Raw genomic sequence first — 16,711 nt, 5'->3', positions numbered from 1 at the left:
ATTCTTCTGGTGATGAAGAACGGAGGGTGGGGATCATTATATCGCTGCTCAGGGGTAACGCTCAGTCCTGGGCCTTTTCGCTGCCGGAGGGGGCACGGCCCCTTCGTTCAGTGGATGAATTCTTTTTAGCCCTGGGTCAGATATATGATGATCCGGATCGTATTGCTCTGGCTGAGTCTAGACTACGTCTGTTATGCCAGGGTAAACAATCCGCAGAGATATACTGTTCAGAATTTCGGAGATGGGCAGCAGATATGGGTTGGAATGATGCTGCACTCCGAAGTCAATTTTGCCATGGTCTTTCAGAGGGATTGAAAGATGCATTTGCCTTTCATGAAAGACCTACCTCCTTGGATTCTGCTATGTCTCAGGCTGTTCGTATTGACAGGCGTCTTAGAGAGAGAGGAGAGATCTCTCCTTCCTGTCATACTCAGTCCCGGGACAGTGCAGCAGTCTCATTCTGTGCACAGGGGTCTCAGTCGCTGTCAGCCCCTTCTGAGCAGGAGTCCATGCAGCTGGGGTTGATTGCCTCTGACAATAGAAGATTCAGCCCGCAGGGGAGGGTTTGTTTTTGTTGTGGAGGTATAAATCATCTGGCAAATGTTTGTCCCTCTAGGAGATTCAGGCAGTTTTCTGGGAGTAATAAAGAGACAAAAAGGAAAAAATCTTTTAAAAATGTTCCGTCTGTTGCTATTGGCAGGGTTGAGGCGGAAATTGAAGGTTTTCCGTTTGCTTGTAGTTCCCGTTTTGTCCTACCTGCTAGGGTGGCGCTAGAGAGCAAGAGCATTTTTTGTGAGATTTTTGTGGATAGTGGAGCAGCTGTCAACCTCATTGATAATCAATTTGCAATAACTCATGGTTTCCAGGTATGCACTTTGGGAAAGGATATTCCTGTTTTTGCTATTGATTCAGCTCCACTTTCTCAGAAATCATTAAAGGGCATAGTTCACAATATCCGTTTAATTGTGAGTGATGCTCATGTTGAGGATGTGTCATGTTTCGTCCTTAGCGGTTTGCCTACTCCTCTAGTGTTGGGCCTACCCTGGCTCACTAAACATAACCCCACCATTGATTGGCAAGCGAGGCAAATAAATGGTTGGAGTAACTTTTGCAGAGAGAATTGCCTCATAACATCTGTTTCTGAGGTTTCTACTAAGACTGTACCACCTTTCCTCTCTGAATTTTTGGATGTCTTCTCTGAGAGTGGAGTTCAGGGTTTGCCTCCGCACAGTGAGTATGATTGCCCTATTAATCTCATCCCAGGCGCCAAGCTGCCTAAATCTCGTTTATACAATCTCTCCCAACCTGAGAGGGTCGCTATGCGGGCTTATATCTCTGAGAGTCTGAGAAAAGGACACATACGACCCTCGAAGTCACCTGTTGCCGCTGGTTTTTTCTTTGTTAAGAAAAAAGATGGTTCTTTAAGACCTTGTCTGGATTTCAGGGAGCTGAACAGTATCACTATTCGTGATCCTTATGCGCTTCCTCTGATCCCGGACCTGTTTAACCAGGTTGTTGGGGCTAAAGTCTTTTCCAAATTAGACCTAAGAGGGGCATACAACCTGGTTAGGGTTCAGAGAAGGAGACGAATGGAAGACGGCTTTCAATACCCCTGAGGGCCATTTTGAGAATTTGGTTATGCCTTTTGGTTTGATGAATGCCCCAGCCGTTTTTCAGCATTTCGTCAACAGCATTTTTTATCATTTAATGGGAAAATTTGGTTTTCGCATGGACCCCGAGAAGGTCCGCGCTGTGCTTGAGTGGGAGCTTCCTGAGAATCAGAAGGCGCTGATGCGTTTTTGGACTTTGCCAATTATTACAGGAAATTTATTTTGAATTATTCCTCTGTTGTTAAACCACTCACTGATATGACCAGAAAGGGGGTAGATTTTTCTTCCTGGTCGGTAGAGGCGCGTAAGGCCTTTTCTAATATCAAGGAGAGTTTTGCTTCCGCTCCCATCCTGGTACAACCTGATATTTCGTTACCCTTCATAGTTGAGGTTGATGCTTCTGAGGTAGGGGTGGGTGCGGTCTTGTCTCAGGGTTCCTCTCCTGCCAAATGGCAACCGTGTGCCTTTTTCTCAAAGAAACTCTCCTCCGCAGAGAGAAATTATGATGTGGGAGATAGGGAATTGTTGGCCATCAAGTTGGCTTTTGAGGAATGGCGCCATTGGCTAGAGGGAGCCAGACACCCTATTACCGTGTTTACTGACCATAAAAATCTGGCCTACTTGGAGTCAGCCAAGCGTCTGAACCCGAGACAGGCCAGATGGTCTTTGTTCTTTTCAAGGTTTAATTTTGTTGTTACGTTCCGCCCTGGGGTTAAGAATGTGAAGGCAGATGCCCTGTCACGTTGTTTTCCGGGAGGTGGGAATTTTGAAGACCCGGGTCCCATTTTGGCTGAAGGTGTGGTGGTCTCTGCTCTTTTTCCTGAATTGGAGGCAGAGGTGCAGGCAGCCCAGTCAGAAGCTCCTGATCTTTGTCCTCCTGGGAGGTTGTTTGTGCCTCTCGCTTTGAGACACAAGATTTTTAAAGAACACCACGATACGGTCCTTGCTGGGCACCCGGGGGCAAGAGCCACACTGGATCTCATCGCTCAGAGATTCTGGTGGCCTGCGCTTCATAAGTCGGTTGAGGGTTTTGTGGCAGCTTGCGAGACTTGCACTCGTGCCAAGGTCCCTCATTCACGGCCATCAGGTCCTCTCCTTCCTTTGCCCATTCCTTCCCGTCCTTGGACACATCTGTCCATGGACTTCATAACGGACTTACCTCGTTCCTCGGGGAAGTCTGTGATTCTGGTGGTGGTGGACCGTTTTAGCAAAATGGTGCATTTTATCCCTTTTCCTGGTTTGCCCAATGCTAAGACGCTGGCGCAGGCATTTATTGACCACATTGTCAAATTGTATGGGATTCCTTCAGACATAGTCTCTGATAGGGGCACGCAGTTTGTTTCCAGATTCTGGAAGGCTTTCTGTTCTCGCTTGGGGGTTCGGTTGTCATTCTCTTCTGCTTTCCATCCGCAGTCGAATGGCCAGACAGAGCGCGTCAATCAGAATCTGGAGACATATCTGCGCTGTTTTGTGGCGGAGAATCAGGAGGATTGGTGTTCTTTTTTGTCCCTTGCTGAGTTTGCTTTAAATAACCGTCGTCAGGAGTCCTCTGATAAGTCACCATTTTTTGGTGCATATGGGTTCCATCCGCAGTTTGGGACTTTCTCGGGAGAGGGCTCTTCTGGTTTGCCTGATGAGGACAGATTCTCCTCGTCTTTGTCATCTATTTGGCAAAAGATTCAGGATAATCTAAAGAGCATGAGTGAGAGATATAAGCGTGTGGCGGATAAGAGACGTGTGCCTGGTCCGGACCTGAATGTTGGTGATCTGGTGTGGTTGTCTACCAAGAATATCAAATTGAAGGTTCCCTCCTGGAAGTTGGGTCCTAGGTTTATTGGGCCTTACAAGATCCTGTCTGTCATCAACCCTGTTGCCTACCGCCTTGATCTTCCTCAGACTTGGAAGATCCATAATGTTTTTCATAAGTTCTTATTGAAACCTTATGTTCAACCTATTGTACCCTCGCCTTTGCCTCCTCCTCCGATTATGGTTGATGGAAATCTTGAATTTCAGGTCTCTAGGATTGTGGATTCTCGTCTTGTCCGCGGCTCCCTCCAGTACCTCGTTCATTGGGAGGGTTATGGTCCTGAGGAGAGGATGTGGGTCCCGGTGATGGACATTAAGGCCTCTCGTCTCATCAGGGCTTTCCATAGGTCCCATCCTGAGAAGGTGGGCTCTGAGTGTCCGGAGTCCACTCCTAGAGGGAGGGGTACTGTCACAGCCTGACAGCTGAGAAGCGCTCACAGGAGCTTCTCAGATCCTCCTCCTTGAATTTCTTTGTTTTGGTTTAGTTTCTCATCTCGTTAGTCTATCTCAGCTGTCATGCAGTTGGACTGATTGCTACCCTTTAAGTTCCTCCCCATAATGCAGTAGTGTGCGGCTGATACAACTTCCTGGAGTGTGTGTGCATGCTGTTCCCAGTTCCCAGTTCCCAGTCCTCAGTCCTCAGTCGTCAGTCGTCTGCAAGATAAGTGCTGTTTATGTATTTATGATTTTGTCTTTTCTGGATCCAGGTGACCCTGACTCCCTCCGTGTCAGTGTAGGGAGCCGGTGGTCGTGTCCCTTCACTATTGTAGGGTCTTCAGGTAATAGATAGCCGAGGAACGTGGATATCCACCTTTGGGGTGTTCGCATAGGCTGAGCAGTGAGGGAGAGCGGCAGGTCTATTGCAGGGGTCTCCCTTTGTTCCTTAGTTGTGGATCCAGAGAGACATTGTGTATATGGTATTGTCTTGTTTCCTGTACACCATCCGTGACATTAACCTATAAAAATATATAAATGGGCCATACAAAAAATACGGTGAAAAACAGTACCACATAAAATGCCCTCAAAAGACAAGGGGGCGCTGCCTCCGATTGGAGAAGAAAAAGTTCAGTCTCCAGAAGCATCTAAGCTTCTTTACTGTAAGAACTGTGAAGCTGTATAATAGACTTCCTCAGGACGTGGTCACAGTAGGAACAGTGGACAGTTTTTAAAAGGGTTTAGATTAATTCTTAAAAGTAAACAACATAAATGCTTATGAAAACATGTAGAAATCTGAGTCTCGCTTCCTTCTGGGATTCGCGTCCCCACCTATCCCTTGGTTGAACTTGATGGACTTATGTCTTTTTTCAACCGTATTAACTACGGTATGTAACATAAGCACAGAGTCCAGGGGCAGATTGGGAATTTTAAATGGCCGTGGAAACAAAACAAAAAGTAGCCCTGTGTTGTAGGTGGGTTCGAACTGAAATAAGTAGGCGGGGACAACCTTAGTAGGCGGGGCCTGCAATACTTTAGTCAGCGCAGAATGCCGCCCCAGCAGAACCAAATACCACAGGACAGCGCAAAATACTGCTGCCCTTACCACAGTATTCAACTGTATCACCATCATGAGGGCAGTAATACACTTGAGTTGAGGAGGGAACCTGCAGCCATTGAGCACCAGATCATTGTGTACCTGGCCAGCGCCATCAAGAGGGCTTGAGTGGCCCCCTTGGCATCGGCCCACCAGGAATTTTCCCTGTAGGGTCTATGGCCAATCCGCCCCTGACAGAGTCCTTATGTTCACAAGCGGTAGGCTATACCTGCAGCTGAATGACAGCTTTCTCCCTAATACTGCTCACAAGAAGAAAGTTGTGAATCAGTGGTGGGGAGGAAGGGGCAGAGAAATCTGTAGTTCCTGACTATCTAGGACTACAGATAGTGGGCACATTATGCTGCCCTCAGGTAGAACAGCCATAAACCTGGTGAGAGATCCCCTTTAATCTAGAGATGAAACCAACTAGAACGGGCCTTTTCTCCATCAAACCTCAAAATCAAAAGTGAAAACTCAATTACTCTCTAATTGTACCTCTGTGCTCCCTGTATTGTTACTGTATGGTTTCAATACTGAAGCAATTCACAACTGTTATGTCCATTTTTTTTCCTGACTTCAGAAAATCTTCTGTTATCAAGAGGGGCCATATATTTCCACCGCAGTGGTAATGGGACATATGGAAAGAGTGATTTAAGTACATTTGAGCTCAGTATATGGTTAAAATCACCAGAATAAAACAGCATTTGTGCTTCATAAAATGATGAAGATTCCTGCACCACTTAAGCATGTTAATCCATTTTCACTATATTTTTATACAGCCGTTCTGTCACATTGTGTAGCCTGGCACATAAGAATTACTTAACATTAACTACAAGTAGGATGTCACTTAGCAATCTCTGATATATGACAGAGCCTGGGGCAGGCTGACTGCTCCCTGTTGAGTAGGCAACAGTCCTGAATTTGGTCAGAGTACATTGCATGCCTGGAGCCCTCGTCTTACTGTGCCAGATAACTTTCTGAAATCTAGCTTAGTGATCCATACATTTAAGAGAAGTTTTAAAATGGAATATTTAATCTCACATGAACATTTGATACTGAACTTACCTGTTTAATTCTTAGAAACTTTCTAAGAATATTACCTATCTTGAATTTTGTAGAAAGCAAAATATCTAAGGTAGAACTGAAGCTCTAGTGCCCTCCAAGGGCTTTCCACCTCTGGGACTTTGAACTTTCTGGAACAGCTACATGTGCTTCTAGTTTTAATTTTATAATTTTTTTTTACAAACATACAATTTTTCTGGTCTATTTTTGTTACAACTAGGTCCTATTCTACCCCTTATGGTCTACAGGGCCCAGGGTCCAACAGTAAAGTAAAGAGATCTCAGTTTGACTCTACTAATTGATACTCTGCAGATCAGACATTCTGTCTTTTTGTGACGACACCTCATAACTCCTATTCAGATGTCCGTAATGCTACATGCACACAACCATATGTATTTTGTGGTCTGCAAACCTTTGGATCCGCAATATACAGATACCTGTACCCGCAAAATAGACAAGAATAGGACATGTTCTATAATTCGCAGAACGGTCAGATGGATGCGGTCCGCATTTTTTATGGACCAATAGAACTGAATTGGTCCGTGTGCGATCTGCAAAAAAATGCAGTATGGACGTGGACCCAGACAACATTTGTGTGCATGAGGCCTAAAGGAACTAAGCAACGCAATTTTCAAGGGATAAGGACAGAAAAGAGGCATGGAGGCAAATTAATGTAAAACCCATATATTTTCCTGAGTGTTTAAGACATTTTGAAATTCGGGGTTGTCTGATCATTAAAGGGTTTCTATCACTTCGTTTCACCTATTTAGCTTTCAGACACTAGCGATCCGCTAGTGTCTGCTTTATCTAACCATCCTAATATAAGAGCTTATTGTCCTGCCGTTTAGCTAAAAAAATAACTTATATAGATATGCAAATGAGCCTCTAGGTGCTATGGGGGCGTGATTAGCACCTAGAGGCTCCGTCTACCTTAACAAACTGCCGCCGCCCAGCGCGTCCCTCCAGCCCGCCCATCTCCTCCGGAATGCGATGCTCCTCGTATTCGGCGCATGCGCAGTGAATGTCTGATCGCTTCCCTGCTCAGACATCTCCACTGCGCCTGCGCCGATGACGTCATAGTGCTCCGAGGAACAGGCGCAGTGGAGATGTCTGAGCAGGGAAGCGATCAGACATTCACTGCGCATGCGCAGAACAGAGACGCGCACGGAGAGGATCGCTTCAGCTGGAGATGGGCGGGCTGGAGGGACGCGCTGGGCGGCGGCAGTTTGTTAAGGTAGACGGAGCCTCTAGGTGCTAATCACGCCCCCATAGCACCTAGAGGCTCATTAGCATATCTATATAAGTTATTTTTTTAGCTAAACGGCAGGACAATAAGCTCTTATATTAGGATGGTTAGATAAAGCAGACACTAGCGGATCGCTAGTGTCTGAAAGCTAAATAGGTGAAACGAAGTGATAGAAACCCTTTAAGTTTGCCTATGAGGTGGGCTAATCTTTTTTTGCAGACTGAGCAGCGGGGGAAGTTCTTACTACAGCAAGACTATGAGGAGGTGGCAGAGGGAAAAAGGTTCCTTCTAGAATCAAAATGTAGAAATACAAAAAGAGGATTACGGTACAATTTGAACTCCCTGGTCTTAGAAGCAGACCAGGAGTCGCAAAAAGAGTACCTAGAATAGAGGCTATCAGAGGCGCCAGGGGGCGGAGGTGAGTTCTATACAGAACAATATATATATATGTATATATATATATATGTATATAGGAGTTATGCTCGTCTACAATTATGGAACAAGATAGGCAGCTCAAGTGTTTCAGTGGGTCAAGGATTACCCTTGCCCACTTTTGAAGAGATATAGGCGGTGTGAAGAGGACAAAGGAAGAGAAGCCCTTCACACCCGTGGAGAAAAAAGTTTGAAACGCGTACCAGGCGCCAGATCACTCGGTCATTAGTCGTGATGAAGATACAGATTGATTCTTATTTGTGTATAAGATATAAAGAAGACCTTCACCTAGGTCTATTTGAAGAGCTTGGAGTTTAGGAAAAACACCTCAGCTCTATATTGGTGATGTTGGAGACAGGGGCGTAGCTAGAAATGACTGGGCCCCATAGCAAAAAAAAATTATGGGCCCCCCCCTCCCGGATCTCCCACCCCCACATACCTATTGGACCTCCCACCCCAACATCCCCACACCACACTATTAAAGGGATTCTGTCATCAGATTTAACCCCTCTAAACTAAACATATGCTCATGTCCAGACTAATAAGAAGAATCCTAAGCTGGCCTTATTAAACCTCACTGTGGCTCTATTTGCCCAAAAAACAGGTTTTTATAACCTGTCAATCACTTACTTAAGGTGCCCAAGGTGTGGTCCGTTAATACAGGGTGCCCGGCCGCACCCCTTGCTGTCCGTTGCCCAGCGCCGCCTTCCCTGTCTTCAGTGCCGCCTTCTACAGCTCAGCGCCGCCTCCGCAATCCTCCCCGTCCCAGACGGCAAGGGGTGTGGTCGGGCACCCTGTATTAACGGACCTCCCCTTGGGCACCTTAAGTAAGTGATTGACAGGTTATAAAAACCAGTTTTTTGGGCAAATAGAGCCACAGTGAGGTTTAATAAGGCCAGCTTAGGTTTCTTCTTATTAGTCTGGACATGAGCATATGCTTAGGTTAGAGGGGTTAAATCTGACAGAATCCCTTTAAATAATGCAGCTGCGCCTCCCAGGCTTGAGCAGGTATATGTGTGAATATGGATTAGGGAAGATGCTGAGATCTGGCTGTACCTCACTTTGAGGTACAGCCGGATCTCAGCATCTTCCCTATTCACACATATACCTGCTCAATCCTGGCAGGCGCAGCTGCATTATTTAATAGTGTGGTGTGCGCCCCCCCCCCCCCCAACATAATAAACATTGGTGGTCGCAGTGCGCCCCCCCCCAACACCCCAGTATAATAAACATTGGTGGCGCAGTGCGCCCCCCCCCTAGTATAATAAACATATAAACATTGGTGGTGCAGTGCACCCCCCCAACACCCCAGTATAATAAACATTGGTGGCACAGTGCGCCCCCCCAACATAATAAACATTGGTGGCACAGTGCGCCCCCCCAACATAATAAACATATAAACATTTGTGGTGCAGTGCACCCCCCCCAACACCCCAGTATAATAAACATTGGTGGCACAGTGCGCCCCCCCCAACATAATAAACATTGGTGGGCAGTGCGCCCCCCTCCCTAGTATAATAAACATATAAACATTGGTGGTGCAGTGCGCCCCCCCCAACACCCCAGTATAATAAACATTGGTGTCACAGTGCGCCCCCCCAAACATAATGAACATTGGTTGGCAGTGCCAATGAGGGTTAAAAAAATAAATAAAAATTAACTCACCACCTCCAATTGATCGCGTAGCAGCCGGTCTCATGTACTTTCTTCAGGACCTGTCAAAGGACCTGTGGTGATGTCACTGAGCTCATCACATGATACAGCACATGATCCATCACCATGGTAATGGACCATGTGATGGAGGCTGGAGCTCAGTGATGTCACCACAGGTCCTGAAGAAAGTACAGGACTGGAGACCGGCAGCAGCTACGCGATCAATTGGAGGAGGTGAGTTAATTTTTTATTTTTTAACCCTCATTGGCACTGCCCACTGCCCACCAATGTTTATTATACTGGGGGGGGGGGGGGGGCCGCACTCAATGTTTATTATACTGGGGGGGGGGGCCGCACTCAATGTTTATTATACTGGGGGGGGGGGCGCACTCAATGTTTATTATACTGGGGGGGGCCGCACTCAATGTTTATTATACTGGGGGGTGGGGCCGCACTCAATGTTAATGAAGATAACTGACCTGTTAATACAAATGCAGGAGGCGGGTGCCGGAATCAAATAGCCGGCACCCGACCTCTTTGACAGGGAGCGGCAACTGAGGGGTTAACTGCCGCTGATCGCAGCTCCCTGTCATAGAGGTCGGGTGCCGGCTATTTGATTCCGGCACCCGCCTCCTGCATTTGTATTAACAGCTCAGTTATCTTCATTGGTGGCGCAGTGGCCACAGCCCCTCCCCCGGCCCTGTCCCTCTCCTTATTGGCCGCGGCGGCAGCAGCACAGGGGGGAGGGAGAGACCATCTGGAGCCCTGCCCCTATCACAGCGCCACGCCTGGCCCACTCGCCACATTTATTTTTATTTTTTTTATTTTTTTTATCCTCAGTCGCGGCGGGCCCCCAGTGGCGTAGGGCCCCATAGCCATTGCTATGGCTGCTATGGCGATCCCTACGCCACTGGTTGGAGATCATAAAATAATAATAATAATAAAATCAAATGCACTCACTTCACATGGGGGGCAGTCACCAGGATAAGCTCAAGACACCTGGGACTATTTTCCCCCCTGGCCAGGATCGCATGTAGAGATGTAAATAATTGAACGCCGCCTACACATGTGGCTTCTGGTCAATCATTTTAATAATATAAGGCTCAACGCGTTTCGAGGGTCTGAGGCCCTCTTCTTCAGGAGTGCTTTAGCAGATTCTGAGACCAGTCTGGAGTCATGACTCCAGACTGGTCTCAGAATCTGCTAAAGCACTCCTGAAGAAGAGGGCCTCAGACCCTCGAAACGCGTTGAGCCTTATATTATTAAAATGATTGACCAGAAGCCACGTGTGTAGGCGGCGTTCAATTATTTACATCTCTACATGCGATCCTGGCCGGGGGGGGAAATAGTCCCAGGTGTCTTGAGCTTATACTGGTGACTGCCCCCCCTGTGAAGTGAGTGCATTTGATTTTATTATTATTATTATTTTATGATCTCCAACATCACCACTATAGAGCTGAGGTGTTTTTCCTAAACTCCAAGCTCTTCAAATAGACCTAGGTGAAGGTCTTCTTTATATCTTATACACAAATAAGAATCAATCTGTATCTTCATCACGACTAATGACCGAGTGATCTGGCGCCTGGTACGTGTCGTGTTTCAAACTTTTTTCTCCACGGGTGTGAAGGGCTTCTCTTCCTTTGTCCTCTCCACACCGCCTATATATATTCCTTCTAGACTTGCCATGGAGAATGTTGATATGGTTATTTTAAACATTTTTATTCTTAAAGTTAGTATCTCTATAATTATTCCATACCAAAGATTAAATCACTGAATTATCTACTGAATACTAGATAAAGGCACTTGTTTTCCGACTTACCACCGGGACCAGATGTTGACTGTACCGTTGACTACCAGGCACCTGGATTCTGACTATAGTGTATGCCACTAACCACCAGAACCTACAAGTTAAAATGTTTCATAGAATACCAGTGACCCATAAGCAGATGTTGAGGTTCCCACTGAACACCAGGGACCATGTGTTAAATATTAATGCAGATCGTGTTTACCGGAGGAGCACTCTATGGTATTTTCCATGGTCTTTTTTTTATTTTTTTTACATCTTTCTTAGTTAATATTGAATATAACCACTTCTACAATGGAAGAAAGGATCAAAAATGTCCACATTAGCCACCCATTATTATCATGGACACCTCTTTAAAGTCAACCCTAGTTATAACTGCAAGACATTTCTGTGTTCTCAGCCCAAAGAAAGTGGTAAAACTAATAAAATGGCACCAACTAGTAGACCATCTCAACATATTAAATGGTGCCAAGTTGCCACTATTTCCTACAAGGTAATGAAGGCCAAGTAGTAGTGCCAGCTCATTAATAATATCAACAAACATACTATTGTTCCAGCCTCATAACTATTCCTGTAAACCAGTATGAGTTACATGGTAGTTCCCAAATGAGGGTACCAAGGTGCCAAGACTGCGTTGCTCCCTACCGTACTTACCAGAATGGATATACAGTAGAAAAAGACAATTAACAGCCACTTGTAAGCAGCCATTTTTTCTGTGTAGTAAAGACCACCTAACAAAATCATAGGTGAGGGGTTTTGAGTAGTTTTCTGGAAAAGTACCAAAGAATCCAAGACTGCTTCACTGGATCCTGGATATTCCTGGATATCTGCTTGGCATGAACTTGGCTTACGACTCAAAAAAGGGGTCTCCAGAGCTATGTTGTGGTCATCACGTGGGGGCACAGATAGAAGAACAGAAGAGTAGAACTTCCATCGGCACAAAAAAAATAAAACCCACAGCCCCAGCATTGCCTGAGCTGTACCCCTAGTGGTAAGAATAAGCCATTACACTTGGATGTTTTTTTTTTTTTTTTACTGAGCTCTCACTATCAAAAAAGTTTGCATACTGATGGCTTTACTGCATAAACTATTCACTGATAAGAGGAAAAAAAAGCCTAATTCTGTTTTCGTTTGTCAAGCCTATTTCGGAAATAACAATCATTTGAGGCAAGTCAGTCCCTTCCCCCACCCAGTGAGTGACAAGAGACTGGTGTCAAGTAAGAAAATGAAATGTAAATTTTATTAAAGACCCCTCTCATCTCTCTGTATCAATCCAGATTGCAGCCTAACACAGCAAATCAAATCCTGTGCTCACTGGGCCTCGGGCAAGCAGAGAATCGTTTCCTCTTTATACTTATTCCCTCCCAGTGAAATATTTTCCTGTTTAGTAAATGGAAATTGAAAATGCAAACTGTGTTCTAATCCAAAAGGAAAGCAGACCTTAGAAAACAGCATTTTAGGAAGCAATGTTATCATCTGGCTCAATGCTTTGTGCAAGCAATAACAGAGCGGAGATTATGACCTAGTCTTAATACTCTTTTGTATTACATTTTTTGTCATCAACCACAACACAATTGCTCTGTCTTTCTCTACGATCCATGGTCCAGATAATGCTCATCTAACACAATAACAGAAAGCTAGATCTGAGGAGAAACATTGTGTGTAAAGTTCACCTGTTGTCTGCTCATGGCTTCCATTTTGTTAGAGAATAAACTTATAGTGTTTTGATGCAAAGGATATTAATGATCAATTACTTGTAAAATTGTTAAGTGATAATTGTTTGACTACTGATGGTCCAGCATTGAGATACCCACCTATCAGTAGAATGAAGGTCTCAAGTTTCATGGTTCTCCTCACTGGTACAAAGGCAATGAGGAGCAGTTGTATGCTCCTTTTGTTGGCACGTCCTAACCATAGGCGTGCTAGTGTGGAGGATCACCAATCTAGTGATCAATGAGATCAAATATTTATCACCTACACTATTTACATTGTGAATAATCTTTTTAAAAGTCTGACCTAAGCAGACAATTGCTCTGTCTTTCCCTACAATCCATGGTTCAGATAATGCTCATCTAACACATTAACAGAAAGCTCGATCTGAGAAGAAACATTGTGGTAAAGTTCACCTGTTGTCTGCTCGTCGTTTGCATTTTGTCTGAGAATGGACTTACAGCATTTTGATTCAAAGTATATTAAAGAGCAATTACTTGCAAAATTGTTGTGATAATTGTTTTACTACCAACACTGGGATATCCACCCATCAGTAATATGGAGGGATCAAGTCCCATGGTTCTCCTCACAAGCACCACCGCAATGAGGTGCAGTTGTATGGAGTAGCAGTAGAATGCTCCTCTTGTTGACACCTCCTCACCATGGACGTGCCAGTGTGGAGGAGCAGGGGACTTGAAACCACCATACTAGTGATCAGTGAGATCTAACCTGCATCAGCTATGTTCACTGTGAACATAAATATCCTGGCTAAAATAATTAGCTTAAGCTGGCATTAAGACATGCAGCAGCTCCTAAACATAAAAGTTTCAGATGTACAGAGTTCAAATAAGCCATTTATATGTTTGTCTACATACATACAGTACAGACCAAAAGTTTGGACACACCTTCTCATTCAAAGAGTTTTCTTTATTTTCATGACTATGAAAATTGTAGATTCACACTGAAGGCATCAAAACTATGAATTAACACATGTGGAATTATATACATAACAAACAAGTGTGAAACAACTGAAAATATGTCATATTCTAGGTTCTTCAAAGTAGCCACCTTTTGCTTTGATTACTGCTTTGCACACTCTTGGCATTCTCTTGATGAGCTTCAAGAGGTAGTCCCCTGAAATGGTCTTCAAACAGTCTTGAAGGAGTTCCCAGAGATGCTTAGCACTTGTTGGCCCTTTTGCCTTCACTCTGCGGTCCAGCTCACCCCAAACCATCTCGATTGGGTTCAGGTCCGGTGACTGTGGAGGCCAGGTCATCTGGCGCTGCACCCTATCACTCTCCTTCATGGTCAAATAGCCCTTACTTTCAAAGTTTTCCCAATTTTTCGGCTGACTGACCTTCATTTCTTAAAGTAATGATGGCCACTCGTTTTTCTTTACTTAGCTGCTTTTTTCTTGCCATAATACAAATTCTAAGTAAAGAAAAACGAGTGGCCATCATTACTTTAAGAAATGAAGGTCAGTCAGCCGAAAAATTGGGAAAACTTTGAAAGTAAGGGCTATTTGACCATGAAGGAGAGTGATAGGGTGCAGCGCCAGATGACCTGGCCTCCACAGTCACCGGACCTGAACCCAATCGAGATGGTTTGGGGTGAGCTGGACCGCAGAGTGAAGGCAAAAGGGCCAACAAGTGCTAAGCATCTCTGGGAACTCCTTCAAGACTGTTTGAAGACCATTTCAGGGGACTACCTCTTGAAGCTCATCAAGAGAATGCCAAGAGTGTGCAAAGCAGTAATCAAAGCAAAAGGTGGCTACTTTGAAGAACCTAGAATATGACATATTTTCAGTTGTTTCACACTTGTTTGTTATGTATATAATTCCACATGTGTTAATTCATAGTTTTGATGCCTTCATAGTCATGAAAATAAAGAAAACTCTTTGAATGAGAAGGTGTGTCCAAACTTTTGGTCTGTACTGTACATTTTCACAAAATCAACAAAAGAGACCAAAAACCTCTGAAAAAAGGGGTCATAGACTCTAGATTTAAATTTTACTACAGACCAGTAGCAAAACATGGGCAAAGACATACTCACCTACCATAGTTCCTCACCCACTCATGTCTCCACCTAATTAGGGCCTAAGCTAAAGACCGTGCAAAGGTAGCAAATGGAGTCTGAGGAGATGCAAAGCCCTGACACACAGAAGATACCAGTATTATAAATGGCCCATGGTAGAGAGATGGCCCCATTATAGATTTTTCATTGGCACCCAAGAGTTATACCTTTACCACCAATATAGATGATTCAAAATTCTTGACTTCAAAATGAGATCAAAATAATCAGATGTGCGTTATTGTAGCAAGGAAGCATCTCCTATGTAGAAGGCCACAGAAGCTCTTCCATACTTAAGCAAATTGGTCAATAATTGTTCACATCTTCTAGAAGTCCTCCCTGGAAGAGCAATATGTCTAGATTCTACATTAAATTAATAAAAGATAAAATCTTAAGCAAATTTTTTTAAAATATATTTGAAGGTTGGGGAGATCCACTTCTTTCTTTTTTTTTTATTTTTTTGCTAACTTCCAAAATTTGCCCTAACTTTCTCTTGTTGTTTCCCACCACTTTTGGGAAAGTGAACAACATCCAAACATCAACTTTGGATAACACTGGGCTGTTGTGAAGCAAATGTTCTCATCCTCTCCTTGCCAAAACTGTCTTCTAACAGGCATTGTTTTTGGATCTTGAATGACTTCCATTAATGGTGAACTCAGGTGGCTTATACATAAGACAATTAAATAAAGGAAGATAAAGTGGGTGGAACTCTTTCAAAAACAAATTATAGTGTAGAATAAAGTTCATATGGTATTTTCCGACTATTTCTGTAGACTCAAAACAATCTGAATTTTTAATGTATTCGGTAAACACAATGTGTGGCATTGTACAAATTTTATATTAAAGGATTAATTAAAAATCTTGACAGATATTGATATGAATGATTCTGTTTTCAGAGAAAGTTCCAAGAAGGTTTTTTTGCATAATGTTTGCATCACATTTGTATGCGGCTCTATGATATTACTTTTGCATACGATCTGCATAAATTTTGGCACAGAATGTTTCCTTATACTTGCAAGATGTAAAGCAGCCATTCAATAAAACAAAAATTGTCAAGTGGAAAAGTTCTCACAGTTGCCATTTACTCGCCCTGTGGAAAACTACTGGGGGCAATCTCAAGTTATGGGGGTAATTTTCCTGGGCTGCTTTAACAATACATGATTTTATGGTCTTTTCCTTTGGTAGCTGATTGTTGTGTTCTCTTTCTTTTACTTACACTGTTATGTTTATGGTGCATTCAATCAAAAAGAACCAATTATACCTTACAGGAAAATAAAAAAATATAACGTACATATAAAATCATCGAGATTTCCAGGATGTGAACGTTTTATTCTAACTATAAGAAAATTGAATTGTCTCTGTATATTTTGTTTAGACATATGCTCAGCAGGATAATACAAAAGTTCTAGGACTCAAGGGGTTGTCTACTTAAAAAATACCCTATTAGGGAATTCTGACTTAATAGAAGTGGGCCCTCTGCCAAAAATACCGTTGGTCATGGTAGAAAACATTCAGGTGCTACTTTCGCTCTGGAGGATCCGTCCTGTATTATTCATAAGCCCTTAAAGGGGTTTGGCCATGATTTATGTAAGATATAAAAATCAGACATTATATCGTACATGACAATCTCTTTCTAACAAAGCTAGAACCAGCCCTGTACCTCACATGGATCCAGAGATCTCCCCATGCATTGCTTCAATTGCTTTTGCTCGATTCGCTTCAATCTGTCAGCTCGGCAGAGAACCTTCTAAAAATATTGACCCTATTAGAAGCCTCTAAAGAGGACT

Source organism: Bufo bufo, chromosome 4 (assembly GCF_905171765.1).
Source record: "Bufo bufo chromosome 4, aBufBuf1.1, whole genome shotgun sequence".
Taxonomy (NCBI): Eukaryota; Metazoa; Chordata; class Amphibia; order Anura; family Bufonidae; genus Bufo; species Bufo bufo.
Note: the sequence above shows the minus strand (reverse complement) of the source record.